The following is a 25,270-nucleotide window of genomic DNA, read 5'->3' as shown; positions in this document are numbered from 1 at the left end:
AAGCACAAAAGACATGGCTAGCCAAAGGAGTTACAAAGAATAAGAACACCACTGAAGGTAACTCAGTACCTGAGTTCAGCTTACCCGAGTGTGACTCAGACAAATAGTCATCACCCTTTGGTCTTACTTTGGGTATATGCATTTTATCTTTTTCTTTTTAATAGCTGAGTCATTTCTCTCTTTGGGCCGAGGGACTCTATTTGGTTTGGCTTCCTTCCTCATTGGATTCTCTGTCTCTAAATCTGATCCAAATTTTGGGGTCTACTGGATGACCTTTGAGAGGTCGCTCCCTGATCATCATCACTATCTAGAGAAATTAAATCTATTTCTTGCTTAGAAGAATCAACCTTTTCTTTCTTTCCTTTCTTTTTTCTTTCTTTTCACTGTCTTTTAAATTTTTTTTCACCCTCTTCAATGACTGCCACTATTGACAGACACTTTGTTGAGATCATTTCATTTATCAAGTTTCACTATGAAAGGCAGCAACTGGGACCTTTTCAGGCCCAAATGCCTGTAAAATTCTTTAAGTGCATCTCCACCTCTATGCCATCTTTTCTCATCAATGGATCCTTCTTGAGGAAACCAGGGACATAAGTCTTTAATGCAATTGAAAAATGACATCCAATGCTGAATTTTCACCTTTACTCCTTGGGTCTTTAAAGTGTTTCTCATCTGTTCCACATGTAGTTCATGGTGACAAATTTTTGCCCTATTTTCATACTATGACTTACCAGTCTCAATGCAGCAGGTTCCAGCAGAGACCACCTTTGTTATAATTTTGAATTTGCAGTCGACAGCTCCTCTTTCAGTACTGTCCCTCAAGGAGTCTCTTGTTCTTGCTGCCCCACATTGGATGCCATGTGACCTGGCATGAGGGTCAATCAATGGGGTCTCCAAGGGAGATAGTGAGGATGCAGGGGCAAGAGATGCAAAGAATGAAGACAAGACAGTTGTCTGATCAAGTCTCTTTTATTGAAAAACAATTATGAGTATATAAGCACAAGCAGGGGAGTGCAGCTGGAGACACCTAACCACTAGTGCCTAGCAGCTGGGGACACTAAACAACAAGTCCAGGATATGTCTGAGAAAAACAACATGATTCTCAATAGTGTGCTCAGCAGGTGTGGGCTGTTTGCAAAAATATCATGCAAGAAAACAAGTCTCTAGTCAGGGTGGACCCTTAAGGATCAACCTACAAATGTATGATCCCACAAGGCTGCAAAGAGGATAGCTACTTTCTGCTAGAAGTCGGTTCCCAACACCTTTGAGCTCAGTCTGGCTAGGAAGTTGTTGGGAGCTTACTCCTAGCAGAAAGTGACTATCTTCTTTGTGGCAATCTCAAGGACATACCTTGACTAGAGACTCTTTTTGCAAACAGCTTACAACAGCTGGGCACACTCTGATAAAGATCTTGTTTTTCTCACATATCTTGTGTTGTTGTTTAGTGCCCACAGCTGCAAATGCAAGTGGTAAAGCACCTTCAGCTGTGTTCCCCTGCTTGTCCATGTCTGCCAGGCCACATGGTAAACTGTATAAATACCCAGGATTTCCCTTTCAATAAACGGGACTTGATCAGACTCTCTGTCTTGTCTCTATTCCTCACGTCTCTTGACCCTCCATCACTATTCTCTCTCTTGCTAGAACCTGTTGACTGACCCAGATGGGCTGGATTAGGAATTAAGAAGCCCAAGCCCCATTAGAATTTAGAGATCCATCTTTGTCTGATAGCTGTGGAATTTCAAATGGTGACACCACACCTGAATAAAGAAGGTTCTTATGAGTGAAGAGTTAGAGATCACTCTTTCATTCATAAGAATATATTCAATTTACTGAAAAGAAACTGAAAGGAAGCAATTTCTCAGCTTTTAAAAACTGCTATGTACAGTGTATAGCCTTATCAAAATATTAACTCAATTACAAGAATAAAACATCAACAAATCAATAACAAAACTTCAAATGAAAACAAGGAAAACCAAATAACCAAATTTAGAAAAACTCAAACCAAAATCCAAACTCCAGAACTGTGGTAAGCAGCATTCCTTGGATGCTCATTTTGCAGCACAGACTTACAGCCTGTGGCTGGCCTTGGCAACATAGTAGAAAAGCAGTGACTGATGGAAATCATCTTTTCAAGAGAAATGTAAGCAGGTCTCCTTGTTTTGGAGTACGTGTTTGAAGGATATGTCCTCCCAAGACTGAGCATAAGACATGTTACAGTTTTTGGCTCAAGTCTGCAAGTTTGTGGACTGATATTCATGAAGTTAATTCATGAGGACCCATCAGGACAAGAAAAAACTGTACTCTCTCAGACTCTTCCTGGATGCCCAGCAGCTCTTGATGTGCCTCGGCTCTTCTCTGAATTCCTCCAAATGTGCACTCTTGCTGGGCTAGTGGCTAGATGAAATTTAGGCCTATTCACACCAAGGAAAGCAACATGAAGAAGAGACTGCAGCCATCGATTGCCATGGTGATTAGGGATGAGATGCCATAGTGGTGCATTTGCTGTACACACTTACTGCACCTCACACAGAAGTTCTCTCGGTGGGAGATCTTGTCCTGGTTTGTGCCATGTTTGAGTTTCTGCTGGAGCATTTTAGACCTATGGAAGGAAGGGCCAAAGGCCTGGTAAGGACTTGTTAATTCAGCTATCCCTCCCACACCAGCTCTATTCAGCTGGACAATCCAGCATGACCCATCAGCTGAGGCCATTCCCTGATCCCCAAATGTCATAGAGCACCTGGGCTTGGATTGCTTTCTCAGCTTTTAAAAACTGCTAGAAACTGAACTGTGAACTACACACTGTACTGGATTTAAAAGAAACCCATCATATTTCTCCAACATACCAAGTATATTATAATATAATATATTATATTATATTTTATTATATATAATAAGAACATTGTAGCAATGTCTGAATCTGAGTTCAACAGAGATGAGAGCAACCTAGAAAACCATGTAGATGCCTTATGGAGAGCCTGCCAAGAATTTAAGTGAAGGCTAGGATTATTTCTTCAGTGCAGGAACCTTTCTGGGTTCCACTTGTCAATCCTTTTATCTGGAAATACCCAGAGAAATCATCTCACATGAAACCCAGGGGCACTGCCCTGGTTCTATGATCAGCAAGAGTGTGTTAAAGGAAAATATTCCCAATGCTAGGCACTGAACTATTAGGTGATGGTCGTAAAGAAACAGAACATATCCTGTATGTCTATGGCTATTGTAGGATATACTGTCAAACATACAAAATATTTGTGTTCACACAATAAGAGCATGGTATATTGCAGTAACCAGTTTAGTTTTACAGTTATTGCTAATATAAAAATTGCCCAGTATATTTTCCAGGTATAAAAAATAAAATCTTGAATGGGATAGGTACATAGTAGCATAGCATATGGACGGGTCAGTCCGTGATATGCTTTCCACTCTTAAACTGAACTTGGAATCGGGCTTCTTGGCTTATTATCTAATCTGGCTTAGCAAGTTCCCAAGGCTGTGCAGAGTAGGCTTGTTTACTAGCTAAGGATCCCATGATGGTGGTAGACTAGCTTCTTGTTCTTGTTCACTGTTTCAGACTTGTCCCCAAGTAAACAGCTTCTTCCAATAGGAGCTCCCTTTACCATAGCCTGACTGACTTGGTGTCCAAAGCTTGGAGCCCAGAATAATAAGAAATCACCAATAATGTGACTGTGTCAGGGATATTTTGTTGTATATACAAACACCCATACAAAAAACACTTGCAAAATCACCTTGCATTACACAAACACAGAACACAAGTATAAACACACTCATCCACAGCTGGTCCAAATATACACATAGACACACAAGCATTCTCACTACAAACCACAAAAACACCCCCCCACACACACACACACCAAAAACCATAAGTGGGAAGAAAACAATGAGGAATCTGTCATTCTTGAAGAAAAGGTAATTTACATTAGGCAAAGCAGATGATTCAAGTGAGACCGACATCACTGCTCTTCTTCCTAGAGGAATAAAAATGATCACTTGATCAGACATAGGTGAGGGCCTAGATAAGTTGGTGGACAGTGACACTGGTCTGTCCATGTTTCTGATTAGACATGAGGGCAATCTGCCTCTGATGCCTCATCCTACCTGCTGATGAGAGGCACTTGGGACATAGATGTTCTTGTTGGCCTCCTCACAGAAGCTCTTCTCTTCTCCATAGGACATTTGTGGTTCACGCTGCTCTACCAGCAGATTTCTGTTTGCTCCCTGCAGCAATATCCTGACGTTGTCTTTCAGTTGAGAACATTCTCTAAGGAGTTGGCAGTGCCTGGTGCTGAACCACAAACAAACAAAATGGTGATTCCCAGCCAGCTGCCATTTGCCTGTCACTCCTCCCGGTACCATGATCCCTGCAAGTGCCCTGGTCCCTAGACAGTCTCAGACTAGAGTCCCCAGTATACATATCAGCACCAATTAGAGGCAGGTCACATCCAGAGACCAGCCACATTCCACAAGACTGAAAGTACTTCTGTAAGGCCTGACAGCAAGAGGGTTTATGTCCATCAAGGAAGAGGAAATGTTCCTCATGGGTGCTTATATGTCCCTGGTACTAGAAAACCATCAGCAGATAGAGGGCAATTCCCCTCTGAAAGAGGAGAGAAGACCCAACAGGAATACACTTTTTCCATTTTTGTCATGGATCCCAGATCTTTAAATGTCTTGTCAGAGCCCTAGAGGTTCAGTGTTGCTTGATATTCTTATGAAGGTGGAAATGTTTTCTATGTAGAGGATCCTGAATTTGGAAGAATAAAGATTGAAAGGTCTTACAAACTTATACACATATACACTCTTCAGACTTAGGACACCTGAGTCCAAGAGGTACAAATCCAAGACCCTTGCCTCTAGGCAGGGTTCCTGTTAAGAGACAGATAGTATAGAACCAGAGCCCTTACTTTTCATCAAAGTCCTAGAAGGACAGAAGCATTCCTGCCCAGTGCTGGGGTCTCAGCTGTGTCAGTCACTCACCTGTAGGAATGGTTTTCTTCTATGAGCTTGTTGTATCTCTCCATGGCATCACTTATTGACTCGGTCATTTTCTGGATATTCATAATGGTCTTTTCATGGTTACTTTTAATGATATTGAATTCGATGTTCATCCTGTGTTAGGGCGTGGCCAAGGAGCAAATATTTCTCTAAGGGTCATGTGCAAAATGGTTGTATCCTGGACTACCCCATCCAATAATATATGCCACATCCTTGCTCTTTAGAACTGGGTCCTATTGGTGCTGATTAAACTTATAATCCTGGGCAGAGGACAGCAGAGCCAGGGGACCAAACAGAGGCAGCACACCTTCGAGAGCATCCCATGTGAGCCTGAAAAAATACACTAGTACTTTGAGAACTTTCTCCTAGTCTCTGCCACAATCTTGGGCCCACCAGATATCTCTGATGACTTTTATTTTGAAGGAAGGCATCTCAATCCTTGGTTCCTATCATTACATGAATTCTCAGAGGACTAGAATAGTATTTCCAGGGAGAGGCTTAATAACACATCCTCCCCCAGGAGATTCTTATGTGACACCAGTGAAACAGAAGGAGTATAGTACTCTGTGGATCACTTTAGGCCTTTATAGACTCAACAATATCCTGACCTGCAAACTGTGCATCAGACAAATCCTCAAACCCCATCAAAGGCCCCAGAGCCTCAGATTTTGGATGACACACACACACTCACACACACACACACAAAAAAACTACATTCACACATATATACACCAACCCACCCACAAACACAATTAGAATGCCAACTATATCCAGGTAGGTGCCATAGTCTCAGAGTATAAGGACCAAACTCAGAGGAAAGCAATGATGACCTGTAGGCATTTCATTCACACACTGAGAGGCAGAAAGTCTGACCAGGTTTTTCCAGCTGTTTATAGAACTAATCAGACTCCAAGCACCTGAAGGTCAAGTATCCTACTACTCAACACCTGTCAGGGTTTCTAACATGCATGATTAGAGATGACACACTCCTTTGATGAGAGGAAATCTTGGGTTAATCGAGAGGGCACAATACAGTCAACAGGGGACTGAGCATAATTACTACCTGTAGTTCAAATCATCATAATTGTACAGGTTCAGCATTTGACTAATTTCTTCCTCCTCAAAGCTCATCTTCTTGATCTTCAATTTTAGTTCTTCCAATCTCGTCATCTCTTTCCAGTTACTGATGGTGGAATTCTGGGATGATGTTTGCCTAGCAGAGCCTGGAGATAGATAAACACAAATGAATTTGCAGAGTTGATGGCCCAGGGGCAGAAGAGACCATTCTGAGACCCCAAAAGTAGGGTGAGGAAGACGAAAAGCGAGAGACAGGGTGAATCCCAGAAGGAGCAGAAAAGCTATCTGAGAGCTGTTGTGCTCAGCTATAGCCCTCTTCCCAACCACCATTGTCATACATATGCCACACTCCCTATTACAGGGCCCCTTGCACTGAAATCCACAGGCTGCCTCAGACATGAAGACTTAGGGATCATTGTCAGCTCATATCAGGTGTGATGCAGGTAAATCCTGGAGTTCATATTGCTTAGCACCATCAAGGTCTAATCATGTGTGTTGAAACCCAAAGCGTCTGAGACCCCACACATGACCAGGGTAGCATCCTTCTCTGTTCTTGTCCTCAGAGACTCCTTTAACCTGCAGTAATCTAGAGGATGAAGGGTGTCAACTCCTACCATGAACAGACACATTGTTAATCTCATAGTGCCTCCTCCTGGTATTTTTTGCCACTCAAAATGAAATTAAATAGCTCCCAGAAAACTAGCTGCAGGCTTGTCAGTACCCAGTTCTCTGTCAAACTAATAATCAGAAATTCTTGACTCTTGTTCTGCCATTGAGAAATTCCAAGGCTCAGCTTGTAAGGCATACTCCTGGGAGGCCCAGCTCAAGCCTATTTCTTCCAGGAAGTTTCCCAACTCTATCCAGTCACAAAAATGCAGCCATTTCACTTAATAGGGGCTTACAGGAGTATCTAATCATCTAGATCAGTTAGCCAGTGCATATAGCCACAGCAAAATACCAAAGTAATGACCAGAACAAAAAAAGAACAAAGAAAAATAAATATCAAAACCTCAAACCAATGGAAAAAAAAAGCCTAAACCTCAAACCAAACAACACCCAAACCAATATCAAACAAAAAAGCAAACAAACAAACAATCAAGTGGAGCAGTATTCTCTTGCTGCAGTTTAGCAGCACTGAACTAAACCATGTGGCCTACATTGAAGACAGGGTATAAAGGCAGTTTTAGATGTAATAGGCTATGGAGACATTGGGTGCTATGCCTCTTTAGGGGCTTTTTAGGTGAGACCTTTAACTAATAAAAGTATGCCTTTGTGACTTTCATAGTGTTCCCTAAGTTTTTTTTCCCGTCAGATCCAGTAGTAAAAAACATGGCTACATACCTTCACTAAAAACTTTATTTTTCCAAAGGTTTTCTAAGGGTGGTGGTCATTGTCAACAATCTATATCTTCTTTAGGGTGGGGACTGAATTATGATGTGCTCCACCAGCAATGTCTGAAAGAAATCAAGCATTAATATTGTGAATGCCAGAGACACTGTCAGGTGAGGGACAGGAAGCACTCCAAATGTTTGCAAATAACTCATAGATTAAGAGGTATTTGAGGACAGCAATCAGAGAAGTACTTCATAATAGCATAATATCCTCAGGACACAGAGGCTTCATGGCCATGCCACACCAAGGCCTTCCCATGTAGCTGTGGTAACCCATGGGCTGCATTCCATAAGTTTTAAGTCATTTGTCATTCCTCCTGCATGGCTCTTGGCAGGTCACTTCACATAAGCTGTGAAACTGGAGAATCTCTAGTGTTTGCCTTTGGAAGAGCAAATGACTAATACAATGAGAGAAGAACTGTCCTAACCTCGATAGTACATTGTCTTCAGCAACACTTGGGAATAATATGGGAGCCACTTCAACACAGATTTGAAGAGATAATATGATGCTATTGGTGTTTACTCTGTCTGGGAATCATCATGATAACATCACAGTATACCATGATGGATTATCCACAATGTATGGACAGCTGAGAACCATGCAAAGGGTAAGAAACTCAAAAAGTTCAAAGATACAGGGGACCCACTTGGTTTTACCCCCTTCTTGCAGCTTGAGCTCTAAAGTTCATTTGCAGGACAGTGAAGGGATGCTGCAGTTTTACAGCAAAGTTGCTTCAGCAGGCACTGCAGGCATTCTTCCAATCTTTCCTGTTCTTGTTCAATAGATAATTGTGATTTGGTGGAGAGGTATAAGCACTTGCATGTGTGTGTGTGTGTGTGTGTGTGTGTGTGTGCGCGCTCCCACCCACACATGTGCACGGATACATACACACTTGTGATCATACACAAGTACATTTATAAACACATAAAAATGTTGCTGTAAATCTCCTGCCCATAGGGAGTCCATAGAATAAAAGACACAAGTCAATAAATATCAAATGAATGCTGCATGCCTAGATTGGGCAGATTTACCATTAAACTACACTATTCCCCGGCTATGAGAGCTCTTAACAACTTGTGGTTTCCTTGGTCAAGGTCTCCTTCGTCTTCTCTCTCTCCACCTCCACCATGCAACCCATTGTAAATTTGAGGCAGGTTCTAATATAGCTCTTGCCATATCTTTCCAGTCTTGGGGGATTATTCTATTTTTAATAGCCCAAGAAGTCAGAATTTGTTTAACAAATGGTGAGTGCATACCAAAATTAGTGAGACTCTCCTTAAGTTTTCTCAGATCTAACACATCCACAGGTTGCCATTCAAAGTCCTCATAACCCTGTGGGTAAACAACGTTTGTAGGTCTTTGTTGTACAGTAACCGGATAGACCAAGTTGTGTTTTCTAATAACTCTTGGTTGACTTTCTCTATTTACTTCTGTCTTAACCTCAGTATTTTCCTCAGCTGAAAATTTAAATTCCTCCCTTAAGGTTTGTGTACATGCTTCATATGTTTCTTTATATTGTATTTGTTTCCATTCCTCATTATTTTCTATCTGTTTCTCCATCTGATCTGTGAGCTGTTGTATGCTCTGTTCGATCATCTTTTCTAGCTCCTGTAACTTCTGTTCTAAGCCCTGCTTCCATTCGTTATTTTCTATCTGTTTACAAATCTCATCTCTATCCTGTACCAAAAGTTCTATTGTTTCTTGTAATCTCTTTTCCAAGGCAAAGAATTTTTTATCTAGAGCTTTGTCTTTTGAGAAGACATAGTATATCAAAAAAAATAAATATAGCAATACTGATAAATAATAAAGTGTTCCCTAAGTTGATTTCTGTCAAACCATTTGAAATATCATCATATAAAGCCCAAAAGATATCCACTGTTTTTGTCTCCTTTAAGTATCAAAATATGTTTCTTTTTTTTTTATATTAAAAAATTATCTGGTCTGGAGCCCTCAATTCACTGTTTCTACTGGAAAACTACCTCGCAGGCAGTTGTGTTCTAGGATCAGCAGTCCCTCGTTACAATTCGTTACTCTAACCTTTCTATTTATCTGTTTGGCTCTCTTGACTCAGAGCAGCCTGCAATTTACTCCTCGCAACCTTAAAACCTTTTACATCTATTTATCTGTGTCTATTCACTTTTTTATTTAATTTTTTAATTTTTTAATTTAAATGACCTACTGGTCTGGCTACAATAACTTTTGTTTCACTGTTGAATTTTCGGAAGACCCTTCTTTCAGTTTTCACAGGGCAGTGAGCAAGCCCAGCTGTAAGCTGAGTGCTGCTCCTGACCTTGGCGGTTGAGGAAGTTTTTGTACTTTGTAACCTTTTGATCTTTGCAGGTCCTCAGACCTATTCAGCTTTCAATACACTTTCATCTCAAGTTAGTTGAGTTCTAAATAATACGTCAATTTGTTGCGGTAAATCTCCTGCCCATAGGGAGTCCATAGAATAAAGACACAAGTCAATAAATATCAAATGAATGCTGCATGCCTAGATTGGGCAGATTTACCATTAAACTACACTATTCCCCGGCTATGAGAGCTCTTTACAACTTGCAGTTTCCTTGGTCAAGGTCTCCTTGGTATTGTCAGATTTTCAAGAATCCCTTAATATAGTAACTGACTCTCAATATGCCGAAAGGGTTGTTTTACACATAGAGACTGCTGAACTTATTCAAGATAATTCTGAATTGACCTCATTATTTTTTCAACTACAACAAATTATTAGAAATAGAAGAAACCCAATATATATAACACACATAAGATCCCATACAGGTCTGCCAGGCCCTCTAGCACAAAGTAATAATAATATCGACCAGCTATTGATAGGAAGCATGCTAGAGGCTTCAGAATTTCATAAAAAAACAACATGTTAATAGCAAAGGTTTAAAGAAAGGGTTCTCTATTACTTGGCAACAAGCCAAGGAAATTGTGAGGCAATGCCCTACTTGCTCATTATATAACCAAACTCCTTTGCCTACAGGAACTAACCCTAAGGGTACCCAAAGAAATGACATTTGGCAAATGGATGTCTTTCATTTTACAGAGTTTGGTAAACTGAAATATGTGCACCATACTATAGACACATATTCAGGATTTCAATGGGCAACTGCCTTAGCATCAGGAAAGGCTGATTCTGTAATTACACATTTGTTAGAAGTCATGGCCATTATGGGAATACCCATACAAATTAAAACAGACAATGGTCCAGCATATACCTCTAATAAGATGGAAAAGTTTTTTACATATTATAATATAAAACATGTTACAGGCATATGACATAATCCTATGGGACAAGCAGTTGTGGAGAGATCCAATCGAACTCTAAAGGAGATGCTTAATAGGCAAAAGGGATCAATAAGAACCCCCAAAGATAGATTACATAGTGCTTTATTAACTCTAAATTTTTTAAATGCTAATGAACAAAACACCACAGCTGCTGAGAGACATTGGATGGTGGAAAAAAACTTCTGAACTAAATCAACCTGTTTATATTAAGGATATTATGACTTCAGAATGGAAAGTGGGAAAGGTGTTACGCTGGGGGAGAGGTTATGTTTATGTTTCCACAGGAAAAGAAAAGCTGCGGGTTCCTTCCAAAATGATAAAGATCAGAAATGACAAAGGGAGACCCCCTGAAGCACTAGTCGACACAGAAGAAAAGGGAGACTAACTCAACCAACCAAATGGGTGATGTATATATGGTGTTATGTCTCTTATATGGACTTAACTGGCTGGGACTAAAATGTCAATACAAAGCCAAGAACATTTAATTGGGTAATAATTTCTCATGACTTAATACATGCCATCCTTTATGAGGGCATGTATATAAGTTTTATATAGTTTGATTAAGTAATCAAACTAACCTGAAGAGGGCAGTGGCCTTTCTTTATTGATCTTCATTGACAAAGCTGTGTGCCCTACATGTTCCACGTAAATGTTTTTATAAAACTACCTGTTGCTTTTAAGTTTTATATGTTACAGGATGAAAGAAGAGAAACTCAGCCCTAGCATGATTTATACTCGGGGATGCTGAGTCTCTGGGACCTCCTATTCCAGCTTCGTGCTTGATTCTACTGCAACTGCATTGAAGCTGCTTCTTTGAAGGACTTGCTTCCAGAACAGCTAGCTTGCCTGTCCAGCCTTTCTGACTGTAACAGTTATGGTGTCAGCTAAGCTATGAACTTTCTCAGTACATAGAGACTTCAAGGCAAATGATGCCAGCTAGCTCTCCTTTGACTAAGCCAATTTTCCTGTTTTCCTTTTGGGCCCCAAGATGGGAATTCTTCGCCCCAATTCAGCTGGAAGCAGAGGAGGTTCGCAGTTGGTGGAGAGAGAGAAGACAAAGGAGACCTTGACCAAGGAAACCACAAGTTGTTAAGAGCTCTCATAGCCGGGGAATAGTGTAGTTTAATGGTAAATCTGCCCAATCTAGGCATGCAGCATTCATTTGATATTTATTGACTTGTGTCTTTATTCTATAGACTCCCTATGGGCAGGAGATTTACCGCAACAAACAAGCATACTGCATTACTGTCAGGTGTTTAGTTTTCCAATTAATGTTAATGCAAGTGGTAATGACCTGTACTACTGTAGAAAAGAAAGTTAAATTTTGTTGCATGGAGAAAGAACAGAGTATGCAGAGGAGATAGAGACCTCTGGCAAAGTGCACAGACAAGTGGACACGTGGGGGGCCTTGTTATTGTACCAAAGCCCACTGAGAAATTTCTTCAGGCTGTATACTAAAGGCTTGTATCCCCAGCAAAACCCCGCCCCTTGCTCTCACCCACTGCTTCCCTGTTGCTTCAAGATAAACCATTTTCTCAAAAAGGAGCTCTCTTAACCATGGAATGCCGCACTTCACGCACAAAACAATGAGGTAAGGAAACTAGAAAAACCTTCATACAAAAATTTTAATTCCTGTAAGGTGATTGTATCAGGAATTTGATTGGCTAACAGAAGGCTGATGATCTCATGGCCAAATGATGTATAATTTCATACCACAATATATTCCATGGAAGGGCTGGACCACATTGTACATTCTCATTCTTTGCCTGATGAACATTTAGATAGTCTCAATTTGGGGCTGCTCTGAGGAGTGCTGATAAAACTGAAATGTCCCCTAATTTGTCTGCGGATATCCACTTCTCATTCTGAAATCACCGGGTCACCTGGAGACTGCAGTTCAACTTTCTGAAAATTGTACATGACTTCTGCCTGGGCTCTATCGTTTAATGCCAACAGCCATACCTGAAGGGTCCTCATCTCTCCCAAATTTCCATGAGGCCAATTTTAATACAGTGTTTGGAATAAAAGGAGTGACTGAGTGCTACAGAAACAGAGCTTTAGTGTATCAGGAGCCTAAGAGTGTTGCACTGCACTGAGACAAACCTATTCTTACACCTCAGCATGGCTCTGGGAATTCTGCTTGTGTTGGTAGCAGCTGCAAGCACACTGCTTCTTCCAATCTCTCAAAGAAGAAAATCTAGGCCAAGTTCCACAACCAAGGATAACTGAGCCAGTTAGGCAAAGGTGGAAAGAAAATGCTAGCTGGCATTGAGGATGAGAAGAAAACAGGCTGTAGGGGAGAAACAGTGAACCCCTGACCTTCCAGTGAGCTGTTACTATTCATCCAAGAGAGAGAAGGGACACAACTACCCATCCAGCCTTTCTGCCTCCCTGGCACCTTGATTTTCCACAGCAGCTTCCTCCTAACCTTTGTGTACCCCATTCCTTTGGTTTCCACCAAATGATTTTATTGTGGATGAATAGTTTTTTGCCTCTATAAACTCCTGAGAACTTTTATATTTACAATTACATATTTTCCCCCCTTTGTTCCAGGGTGGACATGCAAAAAGATGGGAGGCTTCATGCAATGTTCAATGAATACAGAGTGGTAAGAACCTGAGCAGCCATGGTACTTTCTCATCTAAGTTGGGTACAATCTTTGTTAAAGATGTTCCTTCCATGAGCAAGTGACATATACATGTGCAGAAAAACACAAATATTTTTATGAGAGCTCATATATAAACACAGATAGACAGACAACCAGCCTGCCAGCCAGACACACATACACATACATTCACACATACAAGCAACCACCACCCACACAAGCTCATACAGGCAACTGCCCCTTCACATATGCTCAACATGAGTACACTGATGCTCACTCATACCTGGATAAGCACATATATATGAATGTTTGTGTGCTCATACACACAGACAATATTGAACAAAGACCTACACACATGGCCATATGTGCACACACAAATATACACATACATAAAACCACATCACAAATACAAGCACAAACAACATGCACACACAGGCACAAAAACATGTGCATGCACACACACACACAAACACACACACAAAGACACAAACACACACAAAAATGCACACACACACATCCCTTCATTATGCAGGAAGGCAAAAGAGAACACTGGCTTGTTTCAGCAATCTTTCAGCTCCAGGAAGAGTTATTGGGTTTTCATGCTGTCTAAAAGGTTCTTAGGTTCAGCAGGGCTCTCCTGCCCTGGCTTACACATTATTTCTATGTTCAATACTTTTTGAGCCTGAGATCTGTATTCTAAATGGAAGTTACAATCTCTGCACAGCAGAGCTGGACCACGCAACAGCAATCATTCATGAAGGGCTCCTAACAAAGCCTCTAACTAACTTCAAGTTGATCCATCATAGTCTTCTCACAAAACCTGCCACAGAAGAGTTTGATTTGAACAGAAGGAGAGAAATGTGACCCACAGTCATTATCCAGCAACTTTGAATGAGTTGCATTGTAAAAAATATGAAAAGAGCACCCAGGTCAGTCAGTAGAATGCTAGGAATTCCAAAAAAATGATCAAATTCTACTACAAAGTCCTATATTCAACAACACTGGAAAATATAGATGTGATGGACCTAAACCACACAAAGACTCAACCAAGAAGGAAACTTCAGACCAATTTCACTTATGAATATCGATGCAAATATGTGCAATAAAGTTCTTGCAAGCCAAATCCAAAAACACATCAAAACAACTTGATTCATCATGATCAAGTACACTTCATCCCAGGGATGCAGGGATGGTTCAATATATGCAAATCCATCAATATAATCCTCTATAAACAAACTCAAAGAACAAAAACAGGTGGTTTTTTCATTAGATGGGGAGAAAGCATATGACAAATCCAACACCCCTTCATGATAAAAGTCTTGGAAAAATCAGCAATCAGGGCCAATACTTAAACATACTAAAAGCAAAATACAGCAAACCAGTAGGCAACATTAAACTACATAAAGAGAACCTGGAACCAATCCCACTAAAATCAGAGTCTTGACAAAGCTGCCCTCTCTCTCCCCATCTATTCAATATAGTACACAAGTCCTGAAGAGAACACCACTGGTAATGCACTAAGATCAGGAATTGAAAAATGGGCCCTCATAAAATTGCAAAACTTCTGAAAACCCAAGGACACTGTTAATAGGGAAAAAATTGCACCCAACCGATGGGGAAAAGATCTTTACTAACTCTACATTTGAAAAGATGGCTAATATCCAGTAAATGCAAAGAACTCAAGCTAGAATCGAGAAACAAATAACCATATTAATTAATTGGTAGAGTTAAACAAAGAATTCTCAACTGAGGGATACCAGATGGCTCAGAAGCACCTAAAGAAATGTTCAATGTCCTTAGTCCTCAGGGAAATGCTAATCAAAACAACCCTCAGATTCCACCTCAAACCCATCAAAATAGCTAAGATCAAAAACTTAGGTGACAGCAGATGCTGGTGAGGATGTAGAGAAAAAGTAATACTCCTCCATTTTGGTGAGTTTGTAAGCAGCTACAACAACCCTGGAAATCAGTATGGCAGTTTTTCAGAAAATTGGACATAGTAATACATGAGAATCGAGCTTTATCACTCCTGGGCATATGCCAAAAAGATGCTCCAACATAGAAGAAGGACATGTGCTCAACTGTTCATAGCAGCCTTATTTATAAAAGCCAGAATCTTTAAAGAACTGAGATGCCCTTCAAGAGAGGAATGGATAATGAAAACATGGTACATTTACACAATGAAGTACTACTCAGCTATTAAAAACAATGACTTCATGAAATTCTTAGGCAAATGAATGGAACTAGAAAATATCACGCTGAGTGAGGTGACCCAGTCACAAAGGAACACACATGGTATTCACACACTGATCAATGGATGTTAATCCCAAAGCTCAGAACACCCAAGATAAAATATGCATACAAGATGAAGCTCAAGGAAAAGGAAGACCAAAATGTGGATAATTTCCCCCTTCTTGGAAGGGGGAACAAAATACCCATGAAGGAGAGACAGAAAATTTTGTGGAGCAGAGACTGAAGAAAAGGCCATCCAGGAACTGCCTCACCTGGGAATTTATCCCAAACCCAGACACTATTGTTGATGCCAAGAACACTTTCTGACAGGATTCTGATATAGATGTCTCCTGAGAGGATCTGCCAGAGCCTGACAAATACAGAAGAGGATACTCACAGCCAACCGTTGCACTGAGAATGGGGTCACCAATGGAGGTGTTAGGGAAAGGACTCCAGGATCTGAAGGGGTTTGTAGCCCCTTTGGAAAAGCAACAACATGAACCAATTAAAAGCCTCAGCTCCCAGGGACTAAACCACAAACCTATGTGGACACATGGAGGGAGCCATGGTTCCACCTGCATATGCAGCAGAGGATTGACTTGTGGAACATCAGTGAGAGCAGAGGCCCTTGGTCCTGTGAAAGTTCAATGCCCCCGTGTAGGGGAATACCAGGATGGGAAGTAGAAATGGGTGGGTGGGTGGAGAGGATACACATAGAAGCAGGGGCTGGGGGAATGGTATAGGGGGTGTTCAGAGGGGAATCCAGGAAAAAGGATAGCACGTGAAATGTAAATAAAGTATCAAATTAAAAAAATACATCATTGAGGTCTGTTACAGAAGCTTGTGGCACAGACTCATGGAAAGTGCTTAAAGAAATAGTCTGTTCTGTCAGGTCCACTCTGAGATCACTTGAATGTCAGCTACCTGCATCTGTTCCCAGGGCTCTGCTGTTCCTTGCCCAGCATTATAAGTTTAATAGGGAGCAAGAGGACCCAGTTCAAGTAGCAAGGGTATGGCATATACCAGGCTGGGGTAGTCCAGGATACAGCCTGAATCCATGTACTTCTTGAATCCTTAGCTCATAGGGCTATTTTCTCCTTGGTCCACACCCTATGACAGGCTGAATGATGAATTCAAGATGCTTCATTGACAACATGAGAAGACAATGATGAACATGCAGAAAATGACCAATTGTATGTGTGATGGCATGGAGAATTGCAAGGAGCTGATTGCAGAGAACAATTCCTACAGGTGAGTCACTGACACAGCTGACACCACAGCACTAGGCAGGGGATCCTTCTGCCCTTCTAAGACTTTAAACAAATGTCAGGGCTCTGGTTCTATACTGTCTGCCTCTTAACAGGAAGCCTGCCTCTAGGCAAGGGTCTTGGATTTGTACCTTTTGAACTTAGTTTTCCTAGGTTTGAACAGTGTCTCAAACAATCCAATCATTATTCTTTCCAACTCAGGATTCTGTAGATAGAAAATATTTGCACCATGATTGTAGTATTAATCAAACCTCAACCTGTAGAACTCAGACAGGAAATGTAAAGTTCTGGGATCCATGAAACACATGAAAAGTTTGCATATGTTTTGAAACTCCTATCCACTCTCAGAGGGAATTTGTCCTCTAACTGCTGATGGCTTTCTAATAACACAGACATATAAGTGCCCATGTGGACCATGTCCTCTTCCTTGAAGTACATGAAACCCTCTTGGTTCTAGGGTTTTCAGAAGTACTTTGAGCCTTGTGGAATGTGTCTGGTTTCTGAATTTGACCTGCCTCTATTTGGTGCTGACATGTAAACTGTGGCCTCTGATCTGCAGTGTCTGGGGATCAGGGTCCTTGCAGGGAGGATGGTACTTGGAGGAGTGTTGGGCAAATTGAAGTTGGCAGGAAATCATGGTATTGGGTTGTTTGTTCAGCAGCAGGCACTGCCAACTCCTGAGTGAGTGTACTCAGCTGAAGCACAAAGTAAAGATGTAGTGGAATAAGAACAGAGAGCTACTGGGGGAGCAGATTGAACTGCAAGTGCGCTGTGAGGAAAAATGTAGCTCAGTGCAGAGGCCAGCAAGAATATCTATGATCTTCTGCCAAGCAGCAGCAGGCAGCATATGGCATCATGGCCCGATTGCCCTCCTGTCTAACCATAAACATGGACAAACCCATGTATCTGTCCACAGACTTATCCTGCTACTCACCTAGGTTGCATTTAATTCTTCACTTGAGTCATCATTTACATTCTATGCAGGTAGCCTCTTTCAAGAGGCTGTATGTATGGCAAGCAAATGCTCTGCCTGAATCTGCAGTTCATGAGGGAGGCAGACTGATCACACCTCACGCACCTACATGCCACTCAGTTACAGGGATGCCATGTGGGATATTCTCTTTATAGTAGCACAGAGCTTAGGAGGAGGAAGTAAAGGGCCATAGTTCCTTTGCTTTACAGGAATCTCAGGGAGGAAGCAATTTTCAAGGTGGAAAGACAAGGAAAAATGCCAAATGAGTGGTTCTAATTACTGTCTTTGGGGATCTTTGGTTCTTTCTCTTTTTCCTTGTATCCCAAGATGGTCTCTTCACACTATGTAGGTCTAGGGACACAATGATAGAGCCTGAATAGCAGCTTGTCAGTCATGTATTTTGTGACTGGCTCTTGAATCCTGAAGCTGGCTGCATGAATTGGGGTTTACTGCTGTGAGCTGAAACCATGACCAAGGTAATTCTTTCAAGGACATCTATTTGGGGCTGGCTTAAAGGTCAGAGTCTTAGTATGTTATCATCAAGGCTGGGACATGGAAGCATCAAGGCAGGCATGATGCAGTAGCAGCTGAGAGTTCTACATTTGCATCTGAAGGCTGCAATTCGAATATTGACTTTCAGGTAGCTAAGAGGAGGGTCTTAAAGCCCACAACCACAATGACACACCTACTCCATCAGGGCCACACCTTGTAATAGTTCAATTCCCTAGGAATAGCATACACAAGCCATCACACCAGGGATATGGGAAAGGGTTTTCACAAGCTGAGGGTTGCTGTGAGAGATTTGAGGCTCCAAGATCAAAATGACTCCAATCATATCAACCGAGTCTGAACAAGAAATGTGCTCCCTAGTCCTTTGTCACCAGAAATTATGACTGAGAGGGTGGTGGGTCTCACTTGGAACATTTGCATTTGATAGCCTAAATTCAATTGCTCTTCCTGCATGATGAATTCCTCATTGCTTTTTGATCACTTATGTTTTCTGAGGTGTGTGTGTGTGTGCATGTGTGTATGTGTGTGCATGTGTGTATGTGTGTGCATGTGTGTATGTGTGTGCATGTGTGTATGTTTATGTCTGGATTTGTGCATCCATGCAATTGTGTGTGCTTCTATAAACCACGTTTAATGAGAAGAGTACAATTGCTGTTCAGTTTGCATTCTTGAAACACGCAATACAGCAACCCATCCTTCTGTGTCTCCACTAAGTTCCCTAGAACAAAAAGGACACATAACCTGATATAAAGTCAGATTTTCAAGTGACTGAAAGTCTTTTGATCCAACTTGAAATCCTTTGGAGTAAATCAACAACAAATAGTTAATGGAGGTGAGTAGAAGGGTGCAGTGTCATGCATCTCTGCCTGAGAGTCACCAAGGCTGACCTAAGGTTTATGTCCTACAGCCTTTGTGGGGTAGACAGTCTGCTTGATGGTGTGTTTTTATGTTGCTGAAACTGAGGTGCTTATTGGAAACATCTAGGCTCTATACTTCAAGGCCACAACAGAATTTCTCATGGTAATGTGTGTCTTTAATTCTAGTCTCAGGAAGATGTATCCCTGTCTTCCAAGCCAGCCTGGGCTATATAACCTTTGCCTCAAAACAGTAAAAAAATGCACTGGTGGGACATGTCAGCAGGGGAAGGTGATTCCAACCTAGCTGGTGGCCTGTTTTCAATCTCCAGAAGTCACAAGAAAGGAGAAAATTGATTCACCATGTATCTTTTGGGTTCTGCTGTCCTTGGCCATAGGTCCTCCTTCCCATACCACTCAGTCATACCCAAATGGAACTCACCTAAATTCATCATTAATTGTTAGCAGATGGGGTTGCTAGGGAAGGCACCTGACACAGAACTAACCAGATGTGAGCCTTTGTAGTCAGAGCATCCTGAGAGGCTGGAACTCTTTCCCCCAAATAAGATTGAGACAATTGCATACACCCAGTTCTTCCCAGGCATTAACTATCCCTGGCCTCCATGTTTCAAAGACACCAAACAACCAAAACAGATTCTACTGTTTAGTAAACTGATAAAATCACACAGTAACAAAAGATCCAGGACTTGATCCCAGGGTGATGTTTTAACCCCCAGTTCACTTCACCATAACCCTGTTACCATGGCTACACAATCAGTGTGGTTTCTGACACCCAAATCAATATCACTTCTTGGATTTTCATTTTTAGACAGAGCTGGCCCTGAAACTGGCTCTGCCTTTTAGGGATGTGCGTCTCAGAAACGGACAGGTGTACTAAAGCATCATGCAATTCCTGGTTGACCTTGCCACTTCTGCAGGGCAGAGGGACCATTGCCAGCTTCCTGACAAATGCCTACTAGTTTAATAGAATTCAGCATTTGTGAAAAAAAACAAAACAGTTGTCACAATGACAAAAAAAGAGAGAGTGAGAGAGACTCATCCTCCAAATTCCACTGAAGAGGGAGGAGGGCAGTGAGTGGATGTGTTCTCTCCCAGTGTCCCTCCAGTCATGTCCTTTGTGCTGAGTACAAACTCCTCCCCTCCCTTTCCTGACTCAGCTCTCAGGCTACAGCCAACCCTCCAGTGTGGTCCTGAGTCTGTGCCTCCAGCCTTAAGGTCCCAATGTCTATTTTAGTCCAAATTCCACTTTGCCCACTGCAGCTCTCACATACTGTTTCTGTTCAAACACACTGGCTCTTGTAACAGAAAGAGCTGGGGTCTTCCTGATCACTGCAACCAAAATACCTGTGAAAAGAGATTCTGCCATGCCCTTGTGGATGGTTCAGCACCATATTTGTTGCACTCATTGATTAAACTAACAACAGTTTAAAGTCATTACTTGAATATGAGAGGATCTCTATCACAGGAACCTCCAAGTGCTTTAGAGGGAAGAGAGTCCTTGGGAAGATTCTGCTCAGGTTGTATAATTCCTTTGTCCAGGCATTAAGAAATGAATCACTTCTGCACTTCCTCATTGACAAGGACAGACAGGCCCTGACCACTTGAAAGCTAGAGGCCCCTTAGCCAAAGATGCCAGCAAACCCCAGAGACGGTCAGAAGAGAGCATGAGAGTGGAGAAGGCAGGACAGTCTGCATCACCTGGTTCTGTTTATTCTTTTGGTTTTTTCTAATGGAACAACTTTTGCATACCCACAATGCCTTTTCCCCTCACTGTTCTATCACAAGACAAATAGTTTAATCTTCCTCTCACAGTTTTAAGAAATTTCAAAACTTCACAAATTTTCAGCCTAACCTCATGTTATGTAGTCCAAGAAGAACCACACTTACTTCTTATTATTATTTTGCTAGTTTTTCAACTCTTTCCTTAACATTTCAATGGTGATTTTGATTAATTTTCATGACTTGGGCCCTGATACTTAAAGATTATTATACCATACCATGACTTTATTTCACAATATTTTTTAAAGTGTGTGTGTGTGTGTGTGTGTGTGTGTGTGTGTGTGTTGCTCCTAGGACAATAATACAATCTGCAGGAATTGGCTCTCTCCTTCCATCATATAGTCCAGGGAACAAACTCAGGTTATCTGGACTGGTGGTGAGTGCCTTCACTCACTAAGTTGTCTTACAAATGTCCTCCTGTGTTCTCCAGGGAGGAACTTGTTCCTTGGTCCCAACCTCTAACAACTCTCAATTCCTGATTAAAGTGAAATTAGTCAAAACTGGAATGTGTTCACTTCTTTAGGAAAGCAGCTTATTAGGTGTGACTGACCCATTCCTACTGAGGTGCTAAGTCTCCCCATTAACAATAATCTTAGGCAAAGCCAGACTGAAAATGGATAGCAAAGAAGAGAGGTGTGGTGAAAATTGCTCTTTAAACAAGCCCTGTAATTAAACAGAAAGAACTGCTGAGAGACATTTTCTAACCAGCTGATCTACATGTAAGAGGCTCAGCACACCTGAGCTAACAGAGACACTCTCCAACCTGTCAGGATGCCTGACTCTCTACAGGCTGTGTAGAGAGGGCCATGTTTGCAGCTTTTGGAAGCCATCACCCATGCTAGGGTAGGCTTTGGGTCATTTCTGTCCCTGTAAATAAGTCCTCCCACCCAAACAACTGTCAGCAGCTTCTGTTCACTGACATTCCTGTAACATTCCTTGGTAGTTTTGTTTGGTTTTGTTTGTTTTGTTTTTTGTTAGTTACTTAGTTTGTCTAAGGCTGAGGCCTCATGAACTCCCACACTTCCAGGTCTGCATGTGTATTGGTGTTCTTCTTCTTGAGTCTCCATGTTTGCAGCTTCATTGCTGAAACTGCAGTGTTGTAGCAAAAGGTGAACTTATTTTAGAAGGAACTGCTTTAATATAGGGTAAAGCTTTTTTGATGTTGTTGTTTTGTAAATGATTGACTCTTCATTGAAAAGTGTACTTTTTAATAGAAAAGATTAGATTTTTGTTTAATGCTTGCATTTATTTGTTTTTATATTTTGTTTCCTGTTGAGAACCCCTCTGCCCCATGCTTGGGGGACAAAATGACAAGGACCATTCTGTCAATGTTGAAACCCACACTGCCAAAAGCCTTGGGGGCTAAATTGTTAGAGCCAGCACTGCCCCAGGCTGCTCTGGTCTGTGGGTCAGGGTTCAGCAAGAGAGAGATTGTGAGAATGGACAAGAGGAATGGAGATCAAACAAAGTGTGATTCAATCCCGTTTATTCTTCAGTCTCTCTTCCTAGTCTAAGTCCCAAGTTCCAAGTCTCAAATCCCTTGAGTTCCTACTTTCTAGTTCCTAGTCCCTAGTGCCTACAAGTTCCAAGTTTCCAGTTCCAAGTTCTAGTCTCCAGTCTCATCCAAGTACAAGTATCTAATTCCTATTTGCTTGTCTCTTTCGCAGTTCCAAGTCCTAAATCTCAAGTGTCTAATAATTTCTTCTGTCTGCCTCTCTCTTCTGCCTTTTATATGTCTCACTTCTAAGCCACGCCTTTAACTCACACCTTGAAGTCATGCCTTTAAGTCTTATCTCTAAATCACACCTTTAAGTCTCACACACCCAAGGGAAAATCCTGAGTATCTAAAAGAAGATGTTATCTGAGTATGCTCAACTGTTGTAGGCTATTGTAAACAAATCTCTTGTAAGGGTACATGGCTCAAGATGGCTGCAAGGATGATAGACTTCTTCTGTAAGCTCCCCACAGTTTCCTTTGCAGGTGGGTTTTCAAGGGCAGAGGAAGGACATGGATGGATGGGAAGGTGGATAGGGTTGGGGTACAAATGTACAGTTCAAAACTAATCAGTATAAAGTCTAAAAACATTTAGAAGTTTAAACTTCCTAATATCTGTATAAATAAAAATATCATGAAAGAGCAATTAAAGAACAAATTGGCTAGGAATTTAAAAGAGAGTTGAGATGTATGCATGGGAGGGTTTGGAAAGAGAAAAGAGTAGAAACCTGTTCTTAATAAACAGTAATCTCAAAATTGTAAAACAGAATAAAAGTTACCAGATGATGGCTACACTGCCAAGGTCTAGCATTGAAACCAAAGAGCACGAGAGAGAGAGAGAGAGAGAGAGAGAGAGAGAGAGAGAGAGAGAGAGAGAGACCTAAAATAGAGCTTTGCAAATGATACAGTTGAAAGTTCTAGTTCACAAAATACCCTGGAAACATATTGTTCCTTTTTGTCATTGTAACCTGCAGATCACTTGCATACTCCACCTTCACCCCCTTTCCCACTGCTCCACTCTGCCCTCTTCTGGAAAACAATAAAGAAAGACTAGTGGGTGGGCCACTCTTTTGTCCCTACCAAGCCTGTTAGTGTCCACATCCCACTTCTAATGAAACTCCACCTGCAGGGAAATTCCTCTGACTTGATCAGTGACCACTTCCAACCCCAGACTCCAATCCTGATTTTACCCCTGAAAAACAATTACACAGGAAGGTGGTGGAGAGGAAAGATTTTATTTATGTACACTGTCCATCAGAAGGCAATGATTCTACATAGACTTAAGAAAAAAATTCCTTAACAAATCAATTGAACAGTCAGGAGGACAAGATAAAGACACTTCCAGACTCCTGGTCATGTGGGGCACAGTCCCAGCTCTGAAGTTCACAGAGGCAGCATGAGGCTCTTCCTGAGTTTTTCTCTGGCTCCTGCCAGTGAGTAGTATATTGAAGGATTTTAAGGTGTATTCTCTCCACATTGCTTGGGTGTCTTTCCTTTCCAGGTTTCTGTCTCATGTAAGCCTCCGTTTTTGGTCATTTTTTGGAGCACTTTTGGCTTCAGAATTCACTAGGGGCAAGCATGTCTGCAAAGCTGTGTGTGCTGTCATCTCTTGGCTGGTTCAGAGCCCATTGAACCCTTCTCGAGAATGTACCTTCTACTTCTTGAGGACACCAATGTCTCCCTGAAGTTTCAGCCACTGTCTCCAAATGTCTTCTCTGTTGGCCAAGGGTCTTGACTGCACTTCCACTGTGTACCCTTTGTAGTTCTTCTCATACCACTGTCGATATTTCCTCTCCCATTCCTGGTAGCGTTCTTTCTCAAATGGGTCTCTAAAGTCAACACTCTGCCCATAATAGGCTTTGGTGTCATAAGTGGGTGGAACTTCTCTGTATCTATGAAAATACTCACGCTCTGTTTCTCCTTGAGGTATATTGTATTTAGTGGGAGACTGTCCCCTAAATGCTTGAGGAGATCTGGACCAGGAGTGGCATAGTCTATAGGGCCATTAATTCCAGAGAACACTAGTTTTCCTCAGACCCTGGTTGTGTCCATTTTCCAGATGAGCATAGTTTCCTGGCAGACACCATCAACAGGTGAAAGTAAATGTCTTGAGGCAAGATACTGCATCCTGGGGCAGGGACAAACATCTCTTGATGACAGAACTCTGCAACAGAACAATGGAGGCCTCCTGGGGCCATGCTTGTGGATGCCAAACTAGGCTGGAGAAGATCAAGGAATCTTTAAAGTTCTCTAGAACTTTAAAGGCTTCTCTGGATGTAGCACCCTAATATGTTCCCTGATGAGTTCTGTGTAACCTACCCATAGCCTACTTTCAAGTCCTAAGTTCTATACACACTGTGGGGCATAGTTAAAATCTCTGAGCTGTCCTTTTCTTTGTTTCCCTTTTGGAAAAGGGAATTTTATTTTATTTTAGGAAGTTTATTTTAGGAAGATAATTAGACTATAAACATTAGCTTTTCATCTAAAAGTACTTTTAATCTATCTTCACTCAATATATTTTAACGCAAACCACACACACACACACACACACACACACACAGAGAGAGAGAGAGAGAGAGAGAGAGAGAGAGAGAGAGAGAGAGAGAAACACAAAAATACAGAGACTGTAGCACCTTTTTTTCCTTCTCCCCTTCCTTATTTCCTCTCTTCCTTCCTTCCTCCCTCCCTTCCTTCCTTCTTTGTTCCTTTTTATTTAGAATGTCTCTATGAAGAGGAGGGTGTTCTGAAACTCATTATGTAGATC

General features: G+C 41.5%; 1 pseudogene; it reads right to left on the bottom strand.

The window, feature by feature from the left end:
- LOC117723848 (serine/threonine-protein phosphatase 2A 56 kDa regulatory subunit gamma isoform-like) overlaps positions 1-25,270 on the bottom strand; it is a 691,904-nt pseudogene that overhangs the window by 324,503 nt on the left and 342,131 nt on the right.

Source organism: Arvicanthis niloticus, chromosome 19 (assembly GCF_011762505.2).
Source record: "Arvicanthis niloticus isolate mArvNil1 chromosome 19, mArvNil1.pat.X, whole genome shotgun sequence".
NCBI lineage: Eukaryota > Metazoa > Chordata > Mammalia > Rodentia > Muridae > Arvicanthis > Arvicanthis niloticus.
Note: the sequence above shows the minus strand (reverse complement) of the source record. Positions and strands in the feature narration are given on the sequence as shown.